The following is a 20551-nucleotide window of genomic DNA, read 5'->3' as shown; positions in this document are numbered from 1 at the left end:
TGCATACGTGATAAACGCACACGCAGATAGAGACAGAAAAAGTGGAAGGAATAAAGGGGAAAAGTTTGAGGCAATATCTGGTAGATATTTAAGGTTCTTTAAGTTCAATGTGGAGTCTTTGGTTGCTGTTCGTTGGGGCCCAGTCACCCCAGTGCACGCTTTAACTTGTGTCGATTTAAGAATCTTTTCTCTCTTGAGGTTTAAGCAACTTCAGTGGGTTCGGAGGCTTGTGAGAAAGCGAGAGAGAGCCAGCCAGGAGAGAGGCTGTCTTGTTCCAGGTTCAGTTACAATCTGCAGTCTGTCCCCAAACTGTCCTGTGAGCAAAAGTCAAAACTCCAAGTTGGCCAGCAGGTTAGTCATGTGACTAATTGTTTAACCAAGCTCCTGCGTTTGTGGATTCCAAAGCTCTCGGTGGGTGGGGGGTGGTGGGGGGGGTGGGGGGTGGTGCGGTGTAGTGCTGTCTCTTACACCGACAAAATGTGAATCACCATTGCCCAGCCCAATCTCTGTTCATTGAATCAGTGAGCAATTATTTTGTATCTCCAAGCAGTGTCTCTTAGTATGCAAATGTCTTCCAGCCAAATGTCTGGTGATCTCTTTTTAAACAAGTCATTCTTCACTCCAGCAACAGTTTAAAATTAATGTTCATATGACGAAATTAATATGCCTCATTCTTGGCAGATGGGGGTCTTCATTACACCCTAAAGCAAGTGGGGGGCCAGAAAAGGTGTGGCACCTGAGACTGCCGAAGTATATAGGCGATGTGACTGCTTCCCAGGATGCGAGGCACACACCTGCAGGATTCACTTTCATTGATGGAATGGAAGTCCTTCCTCTTGATGAAGGCCTCTGGCTGCTCTGTGGGAGCCTTGATGGCCACAAGCATGCAATCGAGGACACACTGCACTTGAGGGAATCCAGTGATGGCCCCGAAGCCGATAGCCCTCTTCACTTGACTATCAGGGTTGGCCTGGTACGATACACAGTCGCCGGCCCCTTCAATAAGGCATTGGTCAGCTCCTTGATGCAGCGATGGGCTGCTGCCTGGGAGATCCCACACATGTCCCCACTGGATCCCTGGAAAGATCTGGAGGTGTAAACGTTGAGTGCCACGGTGATGTTCAGGCCCACAGGCATTGGATGTCTACCAAAGTTCACCCAGCAGCGCGGTGCTTAAGTCAGTGACAGCTTCCCTGAAGACTCACAGTCCTCGCTGACACTACCGCTTGGACATTTGGAGGTAGCTGAGGCGAGTCCGGTACACTGTCTGCTGTGGATAAGCCCTTCTTGGTCTGGCTAGCTGTTGTGGCTCCCATAGTCGATCTTCACCAGCTTATCAAGCCACGGCCTGCCCCTGCCTCCCTCTAAGAGTCTGCTGCACGGTGCGGGGATCTACAAAGACTAGGTGTATGAGACCCATGCCAGCTAGTTTCTTCCCCTCCTGTCCCTGGAAAGAGGACCTTGCCTTTGGGACCTTACCCTTGTCACTCCCCTCTGAATATAGGCTAATGCCACTCAGTGCCCACCCTTTCAGAGAGTCCACTACCCGAAATGAAGCCCACCTTTGCCGTGAGGATTTCAATCCCTCTGCGCCCATTCTTGCATCAAGGGCTGTACCGTTATCAGGAAATGGCTGCTGGACCCCCATGTTCCCCATCCTGTAATCATTCAATGCTCCCTATGGCTGCTTTTGTGGGGCAGCACTGAGGCTTTGCCTCAGTACTACCACCTTTAATCAGGTGAGGATCAGAAAGCATGTGATCCCTGTGCACCATTGATTAAATTCAAAACCCTTCATTAAATTGGAGCGAGATCCATACAAATGCATATAAAGTACCAGCTTAGCAATTCATATTGCAGTCCCATCGCCTCATAGCGGCAACCTGCCTTGGACCTTTCTGCGCTGACAAAATCTGCAAACAATGTCACAACATTGGGTTTCCGGGTGAGCGCGACCCCTCCCAATTTTTCACTCCCCCAGGCCTCCAATTCCGCTCCTATATAACTCAGCCCAGGAAGTCCCCACAAACATCAATCTGATGAATGACTAATTATTCTATGTGTTAGTTCTGGTGTTGCTTGAGAAAAAAATATTGGACAGAAAATGCACTTTGGTCTTCAATGTTCATCCAAACCACCAAAATAAGCAGATAGAGCTAACAACTTATTTGAAGGACAGCATCCCCAACAATACAGTACTTTCTTTAAACTATGTTGTAACTAAGAACTGACCGAAAACTGAATATTGTTGTGAAAGATAAATAATTAAAACTGTAGTTTCACTGCAAAATTTGTGGCTGACAGCAGTGGAACAAAACTGACAAGCTGGGTATTGGAAAACAGCATCCTATGTAAACAAAGGCTACATGACTGGACTTCATGTTTCACTGAAAAAGGAATTTCTGAATAATGCGAAACATTGCTTATTAACCCAAAGTATGAGATTTGTGGTCTGTATATCATACACTGACACTGAAGGGCTCTGATTGACTGCTGATAGCTGTTGCTATTCTGCTAGAGATGAGAATATTACAAAGGTGTTGATGTGTGTTGGTGGGAAGGAGGCTGATAAGCTTCCTGTTACTGTAATGCATATGGGCTGAATTTGACGGCAGCGCCCTTTGAACTCAGTGCGGTGCCCACAGTTAGCGGCTGCTGCAGAGCCCCCGCGATATTACGCGCAGGGGCTCATTCGCATCACTGCACCGAGCCTCCCCCACCTCCCCCACCCCCGATATTACGTGGGGAGAGGCGGGACATTCGACACAGTGAGGAACCCTTTGACAGTTGTGCAGCAGGTGCTGGGGCCCTATATTAAGCGCCCCAGAACCTGCTTCCTGACAGCTGTCAAAGAAATACTTACCTGACTATTGAAGAATGGGCCAGCTGTCAATATGACAGCAAAGCAGAAAGTGCTGCAGAAATCCAGCAGGTCAGCCAGCATCTGTGGAGAGAGAAGCAGAGTTAACTTGTCCAAGTTCACAGACCTGAAAGTTAACTCTGCTTCTCTCTCCACAGATGCTGCCTGACCTGCTGAGTTATCCCAGCACTTTCCACTTTGCTGCCACATACTTACCCTGCTGTGTCCCAGTGTCCTATGAAGATGCGATCCTCTTCTCTCACTCAAGTGTAACATTCCTTCTTGTAGGGGTGCAGCACCTGGGTGAATAATCTTAAATTTGCACATTCCAGGACGTGAGACTTAAATAGACCATAAAAGCTATTACAGAGGTTTACAGAGAACACACTGACACGATTGGGAATGCATGGGTGTCACAGCAACATCTTTCACTAAATGTTCCTCACCAACATATGTGTCCTTTTCTCTGTGCGAATGATGTGTGCCAGCATGCAGAGCCAATGTCACATCCCTTTGCACTGTTGGCCCTTCAGAAGAGCCAATGTATGCAATAACATCATTGCCATGCCACCATTACACATGAGCGTCTCCACGGATGCAGTGACATGGATATTGGCTCAGTCAGCTCCTGCCTCTAATGGTTTGCACAGGGATGCTGCAGATGTGGACTGGTGCACAGCAGGTGAGCGAGGGTGATGTGTGGCTTGCAGAGTTCATGTCGGTTCATATGGAGCAGATAAGTCACTGCTTTACATCCCTAGTTCACTGCTAGCCCTGCGTGCAGAGCCTGTGTGCCATCTGCCCTCCCATGCATCTTTCATGTTATAGGTCCTCATCGTCTTCATAGTCCAAGGAGGAATCCTGCTGATGTCTCTCTTCAGCATGCCAGGCCTATTGGGTGCGTACTTGTGCAGAGCAGCAAAGAAAGGAGCTGGCCTTTTTGGCCCGTAGTACAGGGCATCACCCTATCCATCCAAGCATTGGAGGCACTCTTTCAGCATGTCGATCTCCTGTTCAATGGTGGCTCATGTAGCTCAGTGGCTGGCATTGTATCTCTCCTCTGCAGCAGTGGTGGAGTCCCTCATTGGTGTTGGGAGCCATGTCTGCAAAGGATAACCCTTATCCCCAAAAAGCCACCCATCTATCTGAGCCAGTTCAGTGAACAGCGGTGGCAGTCAGGACTGGTGCAAGACCCAGGTTTCATGGCAGCTGCCTGAGAAGCTGTCACACATTCGCTGCGGTGATCACATTCCAGCTTCACCTGGATTGAGAGAGCTCCTTTAATGGTAACATCAGCAGGTGGTAGCCTGGCAGGGGGCCTGATGGCCACATGAGTGCAGTCTATGAACATTACAACCTATGGTTCTCCGGCAATGGTGCCAGAACAAATGGTCCTCTGGGCCTGGCTGTGAGAGTCCGTCCTGAAGTGGACATCCTCACTGGCCCCCCAGTGCAGGGCATTGGTGACCTCCCTGATGCAGCGGTGCACTGCTGACTGTGGGACCTCACAAAGGTCTCTGGTGGGCCCCTAAAAGGCTGCAGAGGTGTCAGGCTTGAGAACCGCTGCCACTATGAGGAACAAAGGCATGGGATGTTCACCGGAGCCCATGGGCTGCAGGTCATCCTTGAGCAGGGCACAGAGACGTGTCACCACCCTCTCTATATGTGCAATCTCCTCTGACATTGGTGCTCTGACATCTGATGGCATGTCATGTGGGGCCTGTAGATGCATGGCAACCGTAATGGTGGGCTTCCCTTGGGGACTGCTGCTTACAACTGGGGGCCTCTACGTGGATCACACCTGCCTGTTGATGTTGCCTCTGGCGCATACGGATTCTCACGTGCAGAGGATCATACAATATAGGATGAGCCATAACCTTTCCATGTGATAAATAAAGTTGAACCCTGCATGTATTCAAAGGTTCCTAACAGGGCATAGATTGGTGTTGACGGGTACATCGGCTGCTTTCCTGGATCAATTATGTGGCGTGCCATGGCATTGCCCATCTTGGCCAATACTCAGAGTGGCACAACATGACCATATCAAGATCCTACCAGCTGAATCGATTGCCGCCACCATCCATGAAACCTTAATGCCCTTAGTGCCCTTTCTGGCACTCTCCCCACACACAGGGTGCCTAGTGTGCCATTGCCCCCTCACAAACACAGAGCGTACACCGTTCACGGAGGGAGGGTAAATGGTACCTCCCTTCATTCCAGCACAGCTTTCCCTCCAGTAATCCCAGACCCCTTTCCTTTCAGAATGCAGAGTCCAACCCCTGTGTATCCCCACTCCCTCCTCCCTTCCATAATGCAGAGTGAGGACCCGCCGGCATTTCAGATCGTGAACGGGATGGCACGTGACGGCCGCCCATTCAATGCAAAATCCGGCAGTGTCAGTGGAGAGGTGGCGGGCTGCATATTCAGCATTACCATATGCTAATTGTGGTGCCGCCGCCATGCAGCAGGAAGGTCGCACGAAGGTCCCGACGCCACTGGTAAAATGCAGCGGGCCCCTCTTGACATCACGGGTTGAGGCGGGCCTCTCCCAGCAGCATTTTACCGGCCCCCATGCCGCGACCCGCAGCGTCGAGGTGCCGGTAAAATTCAGCCCTGCATGTGTGCATCATAGAGTCAATTATATCAATATGGACTCAAAAAAACTTCCTGGCTTTAAACAATGCAAGATGCTTTTGGCAATTACATCTTGCATAAATATTTTCAGGATGACGTCTAGTAGAGTAGAACAATGAGTTCAACTGTTATTGCCACGATTGTTTGTTAAATATAAAATAACTTCCAAGGTTCCTACAAACAGCAAAGAAAAGCAAGTGTTCTATGCTGGTAATGTTACTAATGCTGCAGCTTTTATTTTATGGTGCATTAACTTGTTCTGAAAGCATAAGAAATAAGAAAGTAGACCATATGGCCCCTTGGGCCTGCTCCACCATTCAATATCATCATGACTGATCTTCTGCCTCAACTCCACTTTCCTGTCCACTCCTCATATCCCTTGATTCCCCGAGCCACCAAAAATCTATCCATTTCAACCTTAAATGTACTCTACAATAGAGCAGCCACAACCCTCAGGGGTAGAGAATTCCAAAGATTCACAAGCCTCTAAGTAAGAAATTTCTCTTCATCTCAATCCTAAATGATGGTCCCTTTATCCTGAGAATGTGCCCCCATGTTCTAGATTCTCCAGCCGGAGAAACAACCACTCAATGTCTACCCGGTCAAGCCCCTTCAGAATCTTTCATGTTCCAATGAGATCACCGCTCATTTTTCTAAACTCCAGAGACTATAGGCCCAATTTAGTCAACCTCTCATTATAGGACAAGCCTCTCATCCCTGGAACCAATCTAGTGAACCTTTGCTCTCCCAACTCCAAGGCAAGTACATCCTTCCTTAGACATGGAAAGCAAAACTGCACAGTACTCCAGGTGTGGTCTTACCAAAGCTCTATGCAGTTGTAGCAAGACTTCCTTTATTTGTACTCCAATTGTACTCCCTTGCAATAAAGGCCAACATGCCATTTGCTTCCTAATTGATTGCTGGATCTGCATGCTAACTTTCTCTGTTCCTTGCATGAGTACACCCAAGTATCTGAAAACATAAACATTTAAAGGTTTCACGTACAAACATACATACGAACATATGAATTGGGAGCAGGAATAGACCATTCGGTCCCTTGAGCCTGTTCTGTCATTTGATAAGATCATGGCTGATCAGATTGTGGCATCAACACTACTTTCCTGTCTATCCACCATAACCTTTGACTCACTAGACAATCAAGAATCTATCTAACTTAATCTTTAAAATATTCAATGCCCCTGCTTCCACTGCTCTCTGGAGAAGAGAATTCCACAGAACAGCAACCCTCTGAGAGAAAAATATTCTCTTCATCGCCATCTTAAATGGGAGACACCTTATTTTGAAACTGTGTCCCCTCGTTCTACTCTCTCCCATAAGGGGAAACATCCTCCCATCATCCACCATGTCGTCCCCTCAGAATCTTATATGTTTCAATAAAATCACCTCTCTTCTAAACTCCAATGTATACAAGCCCAACCTGTCCAACCTTTACTCATAAAATAACCCCTTCATCCCAGGAATCAGTCAAGTGAACCTTCTTTGAACTGCTTCTAATGCAATTATAGCCTTTCTTAAGTAAGGAGACCAAAACTCTATGGAGTACTCCAGATGTGGTCTCACCAATGCCCTGTACAACTGTCGCAAAACTTCCCTTATTTTATATTCCATTCCCCTTGCAATTTGCCTTCCTAATCCTTTGCTGTACCTGCATACTAATGTTTTGTGAATCACCCAGATGGGGTGCACACCCAGAGTTCTCCAATCTCTCTCCATTTAAATAATATACTGCTTTTCTTTTCTTCCTGCCAAAGTGGACAAGTTCATAATTTCCCACAATATACTCCATCTGCCAAATTTTCGCTTACCAATTAACCTATCTATATCCCTTTGCAGACACACAACTGACTCTCTGACCTATCTTTGTGTCATCAACAAATTTAGCAACCATACATTCAGTCCCTTCATCCAAGTCATTGATATAGATTGTAATTAGTTGAGGCCCCAGCACTGATCTCTGTGGCATTCTACCAGTTTCAGCTTGCCAACCCGAAAAATTTTTTTTATTCATTCATGGGATTTGGGCGTCGCTGGCCAGGCCAGCATTTATTGCCCATCCCTAATTGCCCTTGAGAAGGTGGTGGTGAGCTGCCTTCTTGAACCGCTGCAGTCCATTTGGGGTAGGTATACTCACAGTGCTGTTAGGAAGGGAGTTCCAGGATTTTGACCCAGAGACAGTGAAGGAATGGCGATATAGTTCCAAGTCAGGATGGTGTGCGACTTGGAGGGGAACTTGCAGGTGGTGGTGTTCCCATGCATTTGCAGCCCTTGTCCTTCTAGTTGGTAGAGGTCGTGGGTTTGGAAGGTGCTGTATAAGGAGCCTTGGTACGTTGCTGCAGTGCATCTTGTAGATGGTACACACTGCTGCCACTGTGCGTCGGTGGTGGAGGGAGTAAATGTTTGTAGATGGGGTGCCAATCAAGCAGGCTGCTTTGTCCTGGATGGTGTCGAGCTTCTTGAGTGTTGTTGGAACTGCACCCAACCCAGCAAGCGGAGAGTATTCCATCACACTCCTGACCTGTGCCTTGTAGATGGTGGACAGGCTTTGGGAGTCAGGAGGTGAGTTACTCACCGCAGGATTCCTAGCCTCCGACCTGCTCTTGTAGCCACGGTATTTATATGGCTACTGCAGTTCAGTTTCTGGCTAATGGTAGCCCCTAGGATGTTGATAGTGGAGGATTCAGCAATGGTAATGCCGTTGAATGTCAAAAGGAGATGGTTAGATTCTCTCTTGTTGAAGATGGTCATTGCCTGGCACTTGTGTGGCGCAAATGTTACTTGCCACTTATCAGCCTGGATATTTTCCAGGTCTTGCTGCATTTCTACACTGACTGCTTCAGTATCTGAGGAGTCACGAATGGTGCTGAACATTGTGCAATCATCAGCGAACATCCCCACTTCTGACCTTATAATTGAAGGAACGTCATTGATGAAGCAGCTGAAGATGGTTGGGCGTAGGACACTACCATGAGGAACTCCTGCAGTGATGTCCTGGAGCTGAGATGATTGACCTCCAACAACCACAACCATCTTCCTTTGCGCTAGGTATGACTCCAGCCAGCGGAGGGTTTTCCCCTGATTCCCATTGACTTCAGTTTTTCTCGGGCTCCTTGATGCCATACTCGGTCAAATGCTGCCTTGATGTCAAGGGCAGTCACTCTCACCTCACCTCTTGAGTTCAGCTCTTTTGTCCATGTTTGAACCAAGGCTATAATGAGGTCAGGAGCTGAGTGACCCTGGCGGAACCCAAACTGAACATCACTGAGCAGGTTATTGCTAAGCAAGTGCCACTTGATGGCACTGTTGATGACACCTTCCATCACTTTACTGATGATTGAGAGTAGGCTGATGGGGCGGTAATTGGCCGGGTTGGACTTGTCCTGCTTTTTGTGTACAGGACATACCTGGGCAATTTTCCACATTGCAGGGTAGATGCCAGTGTTGTAGCTGTACTGGAACAGCTTGGCTAGTGGGGCGTCAAGTTCTGGAGCACAGGTCTTCAGTACTATTGCCGGAATATTGTCAGGGACCATAGCTTTTTCAGTATCCAGTGCCTTCCATCATTTCTTGATATCACGTGGAGTGAATCGAATTGGCTGAAGTCTGGCATCTGTGATGCTGGGGACTTCAGGAGGAGGCTGAGATGGATCATCAACTCGGCACTTCTGGCTGAAGATTATTGCAAATGCTTCAGCCTTCTTTCGCACTGATGTGCTGGGTTCCTCCATCATTGAGGATGGAGATATTTGTGGAGCTACCTCCTCCAGTTAGTTGTTTAATTGTCCACCACCATTCACGGCTGGATGTGGCAGGACTGCAGAGCTTAGATCTGATCCATTGGTTATGGGATCGCTTAGCTCTGTCTATCGCATGCTGCTCACGCAGTTTGGCATGCAGATAGTCCTGTGTTGTAGCTTCACCAGGTTGACACCTCATTTTGAGGTATGCCTGGTGCTGCTCCTGGCATGCCCTCCTGCACTCTTCATTGAACCAGGGTTGGTCTCCTGGCTTGATGGTAATGGTAGAGTGGGGGATATGCCGAGCCATGAGGTTACAGATTGTGGTTGAGTACAATTCTGCTGCTGCTGATGGCCCACAGCGCCTCATGGATGCCCAGTTTTGCATTGCGAGATCTGTTTGAAATCTATCCCATTTAGCACGGTGGTAGTGCCACACAACACGATGGAGGGTATCCTCAATGTGAAGCCGGGTCTTCGTCTCCACAAGGACTGTGCGGTGGTCACTCCTACTCATACTATCATGGACAGATGCATCTGCGGCAGGCAGATTGGTGAGAACAAGGTCAAGTATGTTTTCCCCTCTTGTTGGTTCCCTCGCCACCTGCCGCATACCTAGTCTAGCATATATGTCCTTTAGGACTTGGCCAGCTCGGTCAGTAGTAGTGCAACCGAGCCACTCTTCGTGATGGACATTGAAGTCCCCCACCCAGAGTACATTTGGTGCCCTCGCCACCCTCAGTGCTTCCTCCAAGTGCTGTTCAACATGGAGGCCTACTGACTCATCAGCTGAGGGAGTGCGGTAGGTGGTAATCAGCAGGAGGTTTCCTTGTCCATGTTTGATCTGATGCCATGAGACTTCATGGGGTCCAGAGTCAATGTTGAGGACTCCCAGGGCAACTCCCTCCCTACTGTAGACCACTGTGCCACCACCTCTGGTGGGTCTGTCCTGCCGGTGGGACAGGACATACCCGGGGATGGTGATGGCAGTGTCTGGGACATTGTCTGTAAGGTATCATTCCGTGAGTATGACTATGTCAGGCTGTTGCTTGACTAGTCTGTGGGACAGCTCTCCCAACTTTGGCACAAGCCCCCAAATGTTAGTATGGAGGACTTTGCAGGGTTGGGTTTGCCATGGTCGTTTCCGGTGCCTAGGTTGATGCCGGGATGCCTGTCTGGTTTCATTCCTTTTTATTGGCTTCGTAGCAGTTAGATACAACTGAATGGCTTGCTAGGCCATTTCAGAGAGCATGTAAGAGTCAACCACATTGCTGTGGGTCTGGAGTCACATGTAGGCCAGACCAGGTAAGGACAGCAGATTTCCTTCCCTAAAGGACATTAGTGAACCAGATGGGTTTTTACAACAATCAACAATGGTTTCATGGCCATCATTAGACTAGCTTTTAATTTCAGATTTATTAATTGAATTCAAATTCCACCTTCTGCTGTGGTGGGATTTGAACCCATGTCCCCAGAGCAATACCCAGGGTCTCTGGGCTACTAGTCCAGTGACAATACCACTATGCCACCGCCTCCCCATTTATCCCTATTCACTGCTTCTTGTCAGCTCACTAATCCTCTATCCATGTGAATATGTTACCCCCTGCAGCATGAGCTCTTATTTTGTGTAATAATCGTTGATGTGGCACCTTATCAAATGCCTTTTGAAAATCCAAGTACACCACATGCACAGATTCCCCTTTATCCACATTGCTTGTTACTTCCTCAACGAATTCTAATAAATTAGCCAAACATGAGTTAACTTTCACTCTGCCTGATCACATTAAGAGTTTCTAAGAGGCCTGCTGTAACCTCCTTATTAATAGATTCTCGCATTTTCCCTATGACAGATGTTAGGCTAACTGGCCTGTAGTTTGCTGCTGTCTGTCTTCCTCCATTCTTCAATAGAAGAGTTACATTCACTATTTTACAATCTGATGGGACCTTTCCAGAATTTCGGGAATTTTGGAAAATTATAACCAATATATCTACTATTTCAGCAGCTACTTCTTTTAAGACCCTAGGATGCAGGACATCAGGTGAGCCTTTAGTTCTTATATTTTTCTCAGTACCTCCCTCACTTTCACCTCTTGATTTACAAGTATTTTTGGGATGTTATTTTTGTCGTCTACAGTGAAGACAGACACAAAATATATGTTCAACATCAGAACTTAAGAAACATAGGAAATAGGACCAGGAGTAGGCCATTTGGCCTCTCAAGCCTGCTCAGTCTTTCAACTAGATCATGGCTGATCTTCCACCTCAATGTCATTTTCCCACACTATCCCCATATCTCTTGATGCCTTTAATATCGAGAAATCTATCGGTCATCTTCTTGAACAGACTCAATGGGCTGGATTTTAAGGAGCCCTTGACATCGGGATCCGTGGCAGGGGGGGCCTGAAGATGGTCCCAAATGAGGCCAGCACGGACCTTGACACCGGCAGGACCTAGGCCGATCTTCCTGGTGGCGGCGAGGCATCATGGCAGCCTTCCTGACACTGAGCGACTGCACCATAATTTGAAGATTTAAATCAATTAAAATAATTAATTTAAATAAACTTACGTTGCCTCCTGATGTCCCGCTGTGATCTGCGCTCTGGTGACCGGCATCCCCATGCCTTCAGATCCCCATTCGGGGAAACAAGGCGCAATGGTGCTGGGGAGGTACGTTTCTCAGTGCGGGGATGTGGGGGACGGGGTCAAATTAATGTAATGGGTGTAGGGGATGGTGGGAAGGGTTGTAATTTAAAGGTTGCATAGTTTGGGGAGGGGGAAGGTCAGATGGTAAAGGTAGGGGGGAAAAGGGCAAATAATTAATTTAATTGTAATGGGGGGTGGGAGAGGGGAAAAAGAGATGTTATTTAATTAATTTCATTAAATCTTTCTTTAAATATTTAAATATGCCAGTCGGGCTAACAGTCCTTTAAAAATAGTGTCAGCACCTGCGCACAGGCAGCTGACACCATTGCTGGTGACAGGCATCTCGCATGGGCAGGTCGTCACTTTTTTCACCTGCCATTGAAATCAGCGATGGGCTTATAAAATTCAGCCCAATGACTGAGCCTCCATAGCCCTCTGAGGTGGAGAATTCCAAAGATTCACCATACTCTGAGTGAAGAAATTCCTTCTCATCTCAGTCCTAAATGGCTTACTCCTTATTCTGAGGCTGTGTCCACTGGTTCTAGACATCCTCCCAGCCAGGGGAAACATCCTTCTTGAATCTACCTTGTTGAGCCCTGTAAGTATTTTGTAGGTTTCAATGAGATCACCACTCATTCTTCTAAACTCTAGAGAATGCAGGCCCAGCTTCCTCAATCGTTCCTCATAGGATAATCCTACCATCCCAGCAATTAATCTGGTGAACCTTTGTTGCACTCCCTCTATGGCAAGTATATCCTTCCTGAGGTTAGGAGGCCAAAACTATACACAATATTCCAGGCGCCGTCTCACCTAGGCTCTATACAATTGCAGCGAGACATCTTTACCCCTGTACTCAAATCCTCTTGCAATAAAGGCCAACATACCATTTGCCTTCCCAACTGCTTGCTGCACCTGCATGTTAGCTTTCAGTGACTCATGAACAAGGACTCCCGGGTCCCTTTGGACATTGACACTTTCCAATCTCTCACCATTTAAGAAATACTCTGCATTTCTGTTTTTCCTACCAAAGTGAATAGCATCACATTTTTCCACATTGTATTCAATCTGCCATGTTCTGTCCCACTCACTTAGCCTGCCTAAAGCTACTTGAAATCTCTTTGCATCCTCCTTACAACTCACATTCCCATCTAGTTTTGTGTCATCAGCAAACATTTTGTCCCCACATCCAAATCATTGATATAGCATGTGAATAGCTAGGGCCCCAGCATTGATTCTTGCGGTACCCCACTAGTCACAGCCTGCCAACCTGTGAGTAACCCATTTATTCCTACTCTCTGCTTTCTGTAAGTTAATCAATTCTCAATCCATGCCAGTATATTACCCCCAATCCCATGTGCACTGATTTTGTTTCCTAACCTCTTGTGTAGAACTTATCAAAAGCCTTCCGAAACTCCAAATACACCACATCCACTGGTTCCCCCTTCTCTATTCTGCTAGTTGTATCCCCAAAAAACTCTAACAGGTTTGTTAAACCTGAATTCCCTTTCATAAATCCATGCTGACTCTGCCCAATCCTACCATTATTTTCTAATTGTCCAGTTATCACATCCTTGATTCTAACATTTTCCCTACTACTGATGTCAGGTGAACAGGTCTGTAGCTCCATGTTTTCTCTCTCCTTCCTTTCTTAAATAATGGGGTTACATTTGCTACTTTCTGATCTGCAGCCACCTCTTTCAACACTCTGGGATGTAAATCATCAGGTCCAGGAGATTTGCCAACTTTCAGTCCCATTAATTTCTCCAGTATTACTTTTTTACTAATACTAATTTCTTTCAGTTTGCTTCTGCCATTTCCTTATTTCCAATTATTAACTCCCCAGACTCACTCTCTAGAGGACCAACACTCTCCTTAGTGACTATTTTCCTTTTTAAATACTCTTACTTTATATTTATACTGTCTTTATATTTCTATCTAGCTTTCTCTCATACACTAACTTCTCACTCATTTTTTTTTTCATCATTCTTTGAATTTCTTTCAATTTGATACTACCTTTAACTTCCTCAGTTAACCATGGATGGTCCATCCTTCTCATAGAGTCTCTCTTTCTTATGTTACAACCGAGGCAGGAGGAGTGCACTGTCCTTTTTTAGTTCCACTTCTCCACAGGTTACAACATATATTTAAATATTTACCCGGCTACCAGTACAGCCAATCATAAACTCTATTTTTTATTCCAGAATAACCAGGTTTCTTTAATAAACAAAATTATCAGTTTATTATAAAACAAGACTTAACCAGTATTGAAGTAAAGCATTAACACATAGATTGAAATATCAAAGTTCCCTTTTTAAATTTCCCCAATTACACACACACTGGAAAAAAATACAGAAGTTCTCTTTGCAGAGGTCTGTTACAAAAAAAAAGACAAAAAAAGACTACTTTGGCCAAATACTTGCTAATTATTAATGAAAAAAGGGAAGATATGAAAGGATGTAAGTTGTTCCTTTTGTGGTCTGGTGTCTGGGTATATGGAGATGGGTTACTGGGATTGTTTCAGATGCAGTCCATTCTGGAGATGTCGAGAAATATTCTAGTAGACTTTCTAGAAGAAATGTGGCATCAGGGTTTTCTGCCAGCGCACACTTGAATCACAGGATTTTTTTCAACTTCTCAAGAGCTATGCAGCACCAGAGATTTTAGCTCTCCCACTCTGGATCTTTGCAGGATTTCTTCAAAGAGGTAGAGAAGGAGGTGAGCTGGGTGGTTTCTTATTTTTTCCCTGGCAGGAAAACACCAACTGTCTTCAAGCAGTTCACACCTCAATTAAACTGAAAACAATATCCAAACCCCAAACAGAGAGTCGACCTCCCGACCTCCATAAACCTTGACATGTGGCTTCTCTGTAACCATTTTCCCCCAGGTCACCAAGGGTTCTGTTGTTTACTGAGCCCAAAGCACACAACTTCCAGCACAGGTGGCTTTCAAGCAACTTCTCAAGTGCTCCTTTGGTGAACTTGGTAAAAACAAAACACATCCATGGAATCTTTTCAGTTTTAATACAAGGCCTTAATTTTTTTTTTAAATGGAAGCACTTTCGTGTCCCTCACTGGAATGCATCTTTGCTGAGTGTTATGAAATATTTTCTTAAATATCTGCCACTTCATTTCTACTGTGCTACCCTTTAACCTAATTTCCCAGTTCACTTTATCCAGCTCTGTCTTCATGCCCTTGTAAATGCCTTTATTTAAGTTTAAATCACTAGTCTTCAACCCAGACTTCTCACCTTCAAACTGAATGCGAAATTCATCATGTTATGATCACTGCTCCCTAGAGGCTTCTTTACTATGAGGTCAGTAATTAAAGCTGTTGTTATGAAGGTGCTCAATTCATAAAATATTTTGAGGACTTGTGTTAAAGATTATGGACATTGGTTCATTTGGAAAACTGAAAAGATTCCATGGATGTGTTTTTTTTTACAAGTATAACTGGGAAGACACTTGAGGTTTTGTTTGAAAACAAACATATACTGGATGTCACATGCCTTAAGCCAAATAAACAACAGAAGCCTTGGTGACTCAGAAGAGTTGTTTAGAGAGAAGAGCCATGTCAAGATTTATGATGATCAAGAGTTGGTTAGCTTTTAGGATATTGTTTTGGTTCAATTGGGATGTGGACTGTTTTGAAGGCAGTTGGAGGTCAGCCTGCCAAGAAAGAAGCACGCAGCTCACCTCTTTCCTCCTATCTCTGAGAAATCCTGCATATCCAATGTGATAACTGAACCCCCTGATGCTGCATTTCTCTTGGTAAGCCAAACAGACTACTTCTCGACCTCTCCAGAACTGTGAAGAAATATAGGTAGAATTGACTTGATTAAGTAGAATTTGGAAATAGTTAGTGTATTATGCCTTTAGAGTTAAAGATTGAATAAATGGTTAGTTTTCAGAGCTCACTGGAGTTCCCTTTAAGATGGTAGAATTAAACATTTTAAGGTCTCTGTTAGAATAGAATCTCTGTTACCAGGGGTCTCTGTTAGAATAGAATTGCTGTAACCAGGGACTTGGGAGATAAACACACACATTGAAATATCCTGTGTCACCTTAGTAAGAGGTAGCAATAAAACTTAATTGGTTTATGGGTTTGTTGTTCAGACAGGTCGGCTTTGGAGGTTGCTGTGGGTACCATGGAAAGGGTAATTAACAATAAATGGAATGTACTCACAGGACCAAGAGAGGTCAGATAAACACAATTATGAAAATTTTGACCAGATAAAAGCTCACAAACTACAAATTCCAGTAAAACATTAAATTAAATTATAGATTTTAAAAGGAACACAGAAAGGTCACATCTAATGCAAAAGTCATCTGACACCTTAGGAATAGTATAAAAATACAAGGTTCTGCAGCAGACACTTAGAAGTGTTGTATCCTCAAAAATGCTTCCCAACTATGTGGATTTAAGGCACATGTTTATTTTAAATTTTGATGGATATTCTGGATATTCTAAGATAATTTTGATGTAAGATTAGCAAGACTTTTGGATTCTATGTCAGAAATAAGAATATATGTTACGTCTCTCAGTAATATTTGATATTGTGTTATACTTATCCATTTAAGAAGTTTATTGCATGTTAAATTCTTTAATAAATATATAAAAGTTAATAAATCGCCTCATGTAGTATTCTGTATACAACTACAAGAACCCCCTCTCTGTTTCTCTTTAAGTGGAGGGGTACGTATTGAAGAGAGTTTCCCAGACTCTTATAATATCTGGGATATTTATGACTTAGCCATAAAAATATCAGAAGTTGGCTATCTAAAAGTTGGTAAAATTCTCCATTGGTTTTTTTCCTTGAGGGAAAGCTTGTGCAATTCTTTGGACCCAAATAAGTGTCTGAGAATTTGTCTGGTTTGAACTTGATTAAAGGAGATTCCTGGGGATGTGCACGTGATTTGGCTTAGTCCCTACAAGGGGTTAAAGTCATAAATCACTTTAAACTCCTTCTGAAAAGATCCCAGTGACCCATCTCCATGTACCCGGATGCCAGACCAAAGAGAAGTGAATCTCAGCAGAGAAAACGTATTTAATTTCCTTTAACGTGTGTGTGTGTGTGTGTGTGTGTGTGTGTGTGTGTGTGTGTGTGTGTGTGTGTGTGTGTGTGTGTGTGTGTGTGTGTGTGTGTGTGTGTGTGTTGGGTCTGGAAGGGAATATATATAGTTATATGCATATTTCAAATTGTGTGTTAATGTTTTGCATCTTGTTTTATAATAAACTGAAAATGTTGTTGTTTATTAAAGAAACCTGGTTGGTGCATTTCATTCTGAAATCAAAAATAGAGTATATGATTGACCGATTGGTAACTGATAAAAATTTAAATATATGTTGTGACCTATGGGGAAATGGAACTAGAGAGAGACAATGCACTCCTCCCACCTTGGTTGTAACACTGTTTCATTGCACATTACCAGGTCTACAATAGCCTGCTCCCTCATTGGCTCTAGAATGTGCTGCTCTAAGAAATTGTCCTGAATACACTGTACAACTCATCTTCCAGGCTACCTTTGCCTATCTGATTCATCCAATCTATAATCAGCCATGATTATTGCTGTACCTTTCTTACAGGTCCGCATTATTTCCTACTGTATACTCCGTTCTACAGTGTAGTTACTGATAGGGAGCCTATAAACTATTCCCACAAGTGACTTCTTACCATTGCTATTTCTTATCTCTACCCAAACTGAATCTACATCTTGATCTTTAGAACTAAGGACATCTTTCACTATTGCACTAATGTCATCCTTAATTAACAGAGCTACTCCAACACATTTTCCTAGCTTCCTGTCCTTCTGAAATGTCAAGTACCCTTGAATATTCAGGCCCCAGCCTTGATCACTTTGCAACCATGTTTCTGTAATGGCTATCAGGTCATACATATTTATTTCTATTTGTGCTGACAATTCATCCATTTTGTTATGAATGCTGCAAACATTCAGATACAGAGCCTTTAGTTTGGCCTTTTGCAAATTCTGGCCTCAGCTGCTGGTGCACTCTTAAGCTTGTATGCGCTGTCCCTTCCTGCCATGCTCTGATTATAATTACTCTTATTGCCACCTTGCTCTATTGCCTTGTCCTTTCCCTTTAATTTGCCACACCTTTTCTCACGTGATTCCTGCCCACTATTTAGTTTAAAGCCCTGTCTACAATTATTTATATGAATTGCTGGAACACTGGTCCCAGCACCATTCAGATGAAGACCATCCCAATGGTACAGCTCCCACTTTCCCCAGTACTGGTGCCATTGCCCCAGGAATCAAAGGCTGCATTTGCTGACAACGCTACTACTAGGTGGCGCTGCAGTGGCACATGCGCAAATGCAGCATGTGCCACTAAAACGTCACAGTCAGCGACTTCAGGCATCTGCCAGGACTAAAGATGGCACTGCTCAAATAATCACAAGAAAGCAACCTGACCTAAACACAAGGCAGCACACAGTGGCGGGAGGGGGAAAGCGAGTGAGCGAGTGAGCCGGGGACAGGGGGAGTGGACTGGGCCGGGGACGGTGGGGGGGAGCGGAGTGGGATGGGGACGGGGGGGGTAGCGATGCGGAGCGGGCCGGGGACGGCGGTGGGGGGGAGCGGGCTGGTGATGGGGGGGAAGTGGAGCGGGCCGGGAACGGGAGTGGGGAGAAGAACGGAGTGGTCCGGGCCTGGGGGTGGGTGTGTGGGGGCAGCCGAGCGGGCCAGGCCCAGTGCTGTGGGGGACGGGGGGTTGTGGCAGGGCAGAGGGCCGGGCTGGGCCGGGGATGGAGGAGCAGAGCAGGCCGGTCAAAGGGGGGGGGGTTGGTGTGGGCCGGAGAGAGCAGTGAGTGGGGCAGCGGAGCGGCCGAAAAAATGGAGCAGGTGAGAGTAGTGAGGGGGTTTGGAGCGGCCAGAGAGAGCAATGAGGGGGCGGGGAGCGGAGCGGCCGGAGAGAGCAGCGAGGGGGGGAGCGGACCTTGACGCATGGGTGAATACATTAGCATTGCATTGCTGTATGCGTAAAGCGTATGCACAGAGGCTGACCTGGCGCATTGCCCGAAGATGCACACGTCACGCAATGACGTCATCGGCGCATGCGCTAACCAGTCCTGGCAAGTCGGAACGCAGCGCACGCACAGAGAGCAGGAGCACGTCTGCGCATGTACACACCTTGGCGCAGCCTGATGACGTCAATGGCTGGCTGCATTGTCAGGAATCACTTTGTTTTTTAAAACGGGCACTGAGACGTCTTGTGAGGAAAAGAAGCCTTTCTGGGAAAACACCTAACTTCCAGCAATAACAACAAGCTTTTCCGGGAAACCATCTGACTTCCACCTCAATAAACAACAGAGAACTTTGGACACCTGGAGAAGTTGTTTACAAAGAAGTGACAGGTTAAGAGTGATGGAGGTCAAAAAGGTTGACCTCCTGTGGTCTGTTTCGTTGTTGAATTGTTTTGAGTTGGGGGTTGAACTGTATAAAAAGTGAGAGACCTTCCAAGGAGAGAAGAGAATTCCCAGGGAAGGAGAGAAGACCACAACCCAGCTCAGCCTGAAGTCCACTCTGTCAACTCATCTGTCTTTGAAGGAAAGCCTGCTAGATTAATTCTCAACGTTGCCTGAAAATAACTTTTCTAAAAGATCCCAGTGACCCATCTACATGTGCCCAGAGGCCAGACTGTATGCCAGTTTTGGAACACAACATATCTCATCAGCTGTGTCTTCAAGAATGAGCAAGTAGTCAACCCAAGTGTATTTTTGTCTGTAATAGAGCTCTAAAAACAAAAATCCATTTATTTTTCCGGTTAACGTGTGTGTGTGTGTGTGTGTGTGTGTGTGTGTCTCTAAGGTAAAAAGGGAACTTTAATATTTCAATTTGTGTGTTTATGCTTTACTTTATTACTGGTTAAGATTTGTTTTATAATAAACTGATAATTTTGTTGTTTATTAAAGAAACCTGGTTGGTGTGTTTTATTCTGGGATAAAAATAGAGTTTATGGTTGACTTTATCGGTAAGTGGTAAAAATATTTAAATATATGTTGTTACCTGTGGAGAAGTGGAACTAGAATAAACAGCGCACTCCTCCCACCTTGGTCGTAACACTATCCCCCGACTACACCGTCTCCTATTACCACTACATTACTAATTACTATTTACCCCCACCACCACCCCGCTCACCCCATTGAATGGTTTCCTGTACCACGGTGCCATGGTCAGTTTGTTCATCCACCCCGCTCTCATCCATAAAAGCTAAAAGAACCTCAGACCTGTTGGACAATTGCAAGGGCTGAGGTTCCTTCACTTCTGTCTTCTCGATCCTCCATACCTTCCTCACTTGCAGTCACACCTCCCTATCCCTGACCACTGGCCAAATCAGAAGACCCTAACCTAAGGGGTGTGACTGTCTTCTGGAACAAAGTGTCAAAGAACAAAAAGAACAAAGAACAGTACAGCACAGGAATAGGCTATTCGGCCCTCCAAGCCTGAGCCGATCTTGATTCCTGTCTAAACTAAAACCTTCTGCACTTCGGGGTCCATATCCCTCTATTCCCATCCTATTTATGTATTAGTCAAGATGCCTCTTAAACGTCACTATCGTACCTGCTTCCACCACCTCCCACAGCAGCAAGTTCCAGGCACTCACCACTCTTTGTGTAAAAAACTTGCCTCGCTCCTTAAAC

Source organism: Heterodontus francisci, chromosome 12 (genome assembly GCF_036365525.1).
Source record: "Heterodontus francisci isolate sHetFra1 chromosome 12, sHetFra1.hap1, whole genome shotgun sequence".
In the NCBI taxonomy this organism is placed as follows: domain Eukaryota; kingdom Metazoa; phylum Chordata; class Chondrichthyes; order Heterodontiformes; family Heterodontidae; genus Heterodontus; species Heterodontus francisci.
This window is presented reverse-complemented; position numbering follows the sequence as displayed.